Source organism: Sus scrofa, chromosome 15 (genome assembly GCF_000003025.6).
Source record: "Sus scrofa isolate TJ Tabasco breed Duroc chromosome 15, Sscrofa11.1, whole genome shotgun sequence".
In the NCBI taxonomy this organism is placed as follows: Eukaryota; Metazoa; Chordata; class Mammalia; order Artiodactyla; family Suidae; genus Sus; species Sus scrofa.
The window spans coordinates 48,961,324-48,967,323 of record NC_010457.5 but is presented as its reverse complement, the minus strand read 5'-3'; positions in this window follow the sequence as shown (position 1 = coordinate 48,967,323).

The window sequence follows — 6,000 nt, the reverse complement described above, 5'->3', positions numbered from 1 at the left end:
GGGAAGACCCTGATATCCTGGGAGAGGCTTTTGGTGGCAACGTTGGCCAAAGATGAGCAGTGGCCAATAAGGGCTACAGCCATGTCTGAAGACACAGAAGGACCTTGGAAAGGGGATCCTGATCAATCCTATCAGCTCCTTCCTCATTTCCCTCCACTGGAGCTTCAGCCTCTGGGACCCAGGGGGACCAGATCCCCAGGGAGGGAGGAGGAAGAGGAGGGAGGGAGGCAGACACGGGGAGCCCAGGGCGGCTTGCCTGCTGCACAGCAGCCAGGCAGAGAGTGACAGCAGTGACAGATGGGCCCCGGCAGCTAGGGCCCGCTCTTACACAAACTGCCTTCATCAGCAACTTGCTGCTACCATCAGTTCATCTTCTTGCAAAGGTACATTTGTACACTTCCCTTCCCTGTAACCTAATCTACCATCTCCTTTATGCATACGTGCACCGAGAGGTAGGAGGGGAGAGGACCGAGGGTGGCGGGTTCTCCAGGAACCAATCTACCCAGTTCTGAACTGCAACTGAGTTTAAATATAAGAGGCCTCATTGCCTTAGAGCCAGGGAAAGAAATCAGCCCATCCTCCTTCCCCATCCCCCACCAGTTTAAAAAAAAAAAAAAAAAAAAAGATGGACAATTCAAGATACTATGTAGACTAAAAATTACATAGGATGGATGTGTAGCTAGCTAGTGCGAGCCTGCTATTAGAAGGCATATATAATTAATTAAGACATGTGGTTTTTCTACAACCATATAATTTCTAAGTTAATTTACCAAATTCATTTTGGTAGTAGCAGAAATAGAATCAGAGAGGTTATAGGGTGAAGACAGCTATTTACACCTTCTTACCCCCAGTACACAGCAAACAGGACACAATACACCAAACACACACAGACACACACACACACGCGCACACATTTCTCTTATTAAGTGTATTGGGAAGGAGTCCGATCCTCTTAGATCATATTTAAAAAAAAAAACTACTTGGTGATAATATTGTCTAATAATGAAAACCTCTTTCTGCTCCCAGCCTAAGAAGACAGATTTTCGAGCGTGACTGAGACAGGCATATTGGCAACAACATGAACACAAGCGCACGCATACAAACACAGACCTCCACGCTCCCACGCAGCCGCCCACCCCTCCTCACGTGTTCCCGTGCCCAAACAGAAAACAAAAAGAGACAAACATTCTGACATCACCGAGAAGCCGAGGTTGTGTTTCCAATAGAGTTAACTGCTGTTTTCTGAGTGTCTCCAGCCTAGGCATTTTCGAGCCCCCTGAAATGATTTCTGTTTCTTTGGGCACATGAAGAGTCTCTGTAGCTCTCTCCTAACATGACAAATGAGAATAAGAGTGAGCAGGTGCAAAGGATTGACTGGGACGTTCAGGGCAGGGTGACTCCTGCCCCATCCAGCCTTGTGTGACTCCCCTGCCGAATGTCTCTGTCCTGACCCCCATTCCCTCAGAACCCCTAGATCTGCTGACTATTTGCCTAACACCACAGACAAGTTAAGGACTTTATGCATCCTACCTCTCACATAAAATGTTATGCAGAATACATTTTAATGCAACAGAGTAATTTGAAAAGCAGGGATTTTATCCATGCCAAAGGTATTTGGCTAATCCCTAGGGAGGGTAGGTCTTATTTCCCAGCCTCTTGACTTTGGGTTTGGCCATGTGATTTGCTATGGCCAATAAACCTTGAGCATGTCCACTTGTGCCCTTGCACACTGGGCATTGCCATGCGAGGAACATGTCCTGGCTACTCCACTGGTCCCATGAGGAAAATAGGAAACACACAGATCAGAACCAAGCAGGTCCACAAAGGCCCAGCTTAGATCTACCCAGTCCCAGCCAGCTGACCTGCAGAGTCAGGAGAAGCAGTTAGTGTTACTCAGTTTGAGGTAGTTTTTACACAGTGTTGTCGTAGCACTGACTAACTGATACAGGAGCCTTCCAGTATCTCTCAAAATATGTTTTCAACTGTAGAGTTCACTGTCCTTCAAATGGGATCTGCCCAAAAGAGCCCACCTCATGGATGGAGTCCTGCAGTGGGAGAATGCAGAGGCAACATTCAGGGCCTGGACAGCCAGAGGCAGAGGGCACTGGGGCAGGGAGGTAATAAAAAGAAACTTTCTGTCCTTATTTTTGCCCCCCCCCACACACACTCACAGCATGTGGGAGTTCCCAGGCCAGGGACTGAGCCCACACCACAGCAGTAACCCGAGCTACAGAAGTGACAATGCCAGGTCCTTAACCCACTGAGCCACCAGAGAACTCTTTCCTTCTTTATTTTCTGCTACAGCCATCTCATCCATGACCCACATCTAGCTGGGACCTGGGGCTTCATGTATCCCCACCCCCCGCCCTACTGATGCACATGGACCTGAAGCTACTGGGTGTTGTCCTCCCAACACTGTGTTAGCCACACCCCTGGGTCTATATCTGGAGTGAATCTTTTATCACCTGGTCCCGATGCATCAGCCCCTATCTGCCTATTCCTCAGCCCTGCCCACCTTGGGGAAGAGACAGGAGTGGGGCCCAGAAGAAGGAGCAGCTCCAGTAACAAAATCAAATTCTGACCTGAGATCAATCCCCTGGCCAGCCCTCCCTTTAATGAGAAGAGGAGAGGGATTTGCAGAAATAAATTGGCGCTGCCATCCCTGTGAAAGGCACAGATGATGCCCAGAAAAGCCCTGTGGCACCCCTTCCACCTGTGGCAGTGAGTTATGGGTCTTCTCTTTGAGCAGGAAGCAGGCAGGTAAGAAGTGGGTGGACAGAATCCTCCATGGCCCCAGGATCAGTGTTCAGAGGGGCACCTCTGGACTCTTGTCTCTCCCTCAACCCTTGGGCCCACACATACCAGTAGAACAAGGGCAAGTCATTATCAGGGACACCAGAGACCAAGAAGTTTTTTCCTCTCTGCTTTCTTAACAAGAAAGCAGTGGTGGGAGTTCCCGCATAGCTCAGCAGGGTAAGAACCTGATGCTGTCTCCGGTAAGGATGTGGGTTCGAAATCAGTGGGTTAAACATCTGGCATTGCTGTGAGCTGCAGTGTAGGTCACAGATGTGGCTCAGATCCCATATTGCCATAGCTGTGGCATAGGCTGCAGCTGCAGCTGCAGCTCCAATCTGACCCCTGGCCCAGGAACTTTCATATGCTGCAAGTGCAGTCATTAAAAAAAAAAAAAAAAAAAAAAAAAAGTAAGAAAGAAAATAAAACAATGGTGAAATACAGGTGTGAAGGGTTGGGGGTCAATGTTGAAACAGCAAAACCATGGCTATGGAACCTGAATTCCAGTTCACACTAAATTCCAGAGAAAACACCAACCATTGGGGTGAGCCAAAGAGTGGAGGGCAGAAGCATCACTGGAGATTTCTGCTCTCCCACATACACTCCCAAATTCCAATTTTGGCTCTTTCTCTGAGCTATCACAAGCCTGGGATCTTTCCGCTGTTGGAGCTCCTTTGACAGCGTCCTGAGAACTACGGAACCACTGTCAGAAATGTCATCTTTCCAGTAGAAGAAAATTGTGAAAATGACCATGAGGTCCATAATGAGAAGACAAAGCCTTGGATGTGAAGGGAGATACTGTAAATCAATCTGGAGATTGGCCTGACAACACTGTATCTAGAGCCATCAACACTCCAGACAGAAGGTTTCCCTAGAACAAAAACTTGGAGGCAAATAGTCAGCATCATCCTAACAGTGTAAATCCATCTCTAGCCTGTCTTTTGTGGAGAGTGTCAACCTATCTTCAATGAATACGACTTTGTCCTTCTGTGTGTTCTCGGACGAAATCGTATTCAAAGGACTCAGTGATGCACTGATTTTCCAAAAACATGGATGAGTATTTAAATGGTTGGTAAGAGATGTATCTTGTGTTTTGATTTTCACGGCAACTTTTCCTTCTTTCTTTCTTTCTTTCTTTCTTTCTTTCTTTCTTTCTTTCTTTCTTTCTTTCTTTCTTTCTTTCTTTCTTTCTGTCTGTCTTTTCAGGACCACACCTGTGGCATATGGAGTTCCCAGGCCAAGGGTCTAATCAGAGCCACAGCAACGCCAGATCCGAGTTGCGTCTGCAACCTACACCAAAGCCCACAGCAACGCCAGATCCTTAACCCACTGAGCGAATCCAGGGATCAAACCCACAACCTCATGGTTCCTAGTTGGATTCGTTTCCACTGCGCTGTGGCATAGGTCACAGTCTGGCTCGGATTTGATCCCTGGCCCAGGAACTTCCATATGCCACAGGAACAGCCAAGAAAGAAAAAGAAAGAAAGAAAGAAAGAAAGAAAGAAAGAAAGAAAGAAAGAAAGAAAGAAAGAAAGGAAAGAAAGAAAGAAAGAAAGAAAGAAAGAAAGAAAGAAAGAAAGAAAGGAAGGAAGGAAGGAAGGAAGGAAGAAAAGAAAGAAAGAGAGAGAGAGAGAGAAAGAAAGAAAGAAGGGAGGGAGGGAGGGAGGGAGGGACTGAAGGAAGGAAAGAAAGAAAGAGAAAGAAATAGAGAGAGAAAGAAAGAAAGGAAATTACATGAAATTCACATACCAGTGTCCATAAAAGAGTTTACTGGAACATCGCCATGCTAATTCAGTTATGTAGTATCCATTGCTGTTTCTGCACTCCCATGAAGAATGGAATAGTTATGGCAGAGACAGGTAACATTATTTATGAGACATGCATATGTCCTGCAAAGACTGAAATACTGTCTAGCCATTTGCTAAAAATATTTGCTAATCTTCCCCTAAACACGCTATAAGAGTTGCCTACTTAACAGTTGTTTATGAATATTCCTTCTCTATAGGTGAACCCTAGTTCAACTTTGGCTCTTGAGTTCCACTAAAATAAGGTCCCCCTATATACATGACTCACTCCCCACCCACAGTAACTGCATGGAGTTTGTCTCCACTCTGCTAGGAAAAAGTTTGGGGGACAAATATCATCAGTGTCCAGAATATACACCATCCTAGCAGTAAAGATAGGGAGTAAAAAGAGGGGTTTGCTAGATGGTCATTCACAAGGGAAGTGGTTGTTCATTGAAATGCCTACCTCCTTGAATGGCCAGAAAAGAAGCAGCATCTACTGGGATTCTTTCTTGGAAATTCAGCATGGAAGAGGGGAAATGATCTCAGCTTTGATGTCCTGGCACATCTAAGATTAAATGCTCCATCAGTTACTGGGCTAGTTGATAATAAGTTACTTATCTTTCTGAGCCTCAGTTTCCCAATTAGTCAAATGATGCCCATCTCACAGAATTGTCATGCTGATAACATCCTGAGATGACACACATAAGGAAGCATCTAGCATAGAATGTCCTGGTGGTCTTGCTCTCTTGGGTGGATGTAGGAAGCTGGTTAAGAGCACAGGATCTGGGTTGGTCAGAATGATGCTCTGCTACTTACTAGTTATGCGAGCTTGGACAAGTCATCCCACCTGTCTGGGCCAGTTTCTTCCTTGGCAAAATGATAACCTAGTCTTTTGGTTTGTTGTAAGGATGTGATGGAGCACTTTGGACAGTGGTGACCCAGGGAGAGTGTTCAATAAACATCCATTGGAACCTTGCTCTCTCCCTGGGGGTACCTCGATGATGCATCAACAGAGTGCTTTGTTCCAGTCAGCAGGAATGCTCTGGCCTCAAGTGGGGGGAGCTTTCAGCCTCTCCCAACTGCATCAAAACAAACTCCTTCTTGTCCAAAGGGACACTGCCACGACTGGCCACCAATCCCCGAGGTCTCCTTCCGGAGGTCACATGATATTCACAAGACCTTCTGCAGCCAGTGCTTGTCAGATGGGCAGAACCCAGCAGCGCTTCTTATTCTGAACCTTGGACTCTTGGACTTGAAGAACAAGATCTAGGTGACTGGGGAGCTAGAGATTTACTGGCTCTTTCATCACCCTTGCCTACCTGTGACCTTACATAACAGCAGATCACAGACTATGGTAGCATCAGCTTGGCTCTCCTGTCCACCAGTAACTCTTCTTTTTTCTTTTTTTTTTTTTTTTTTT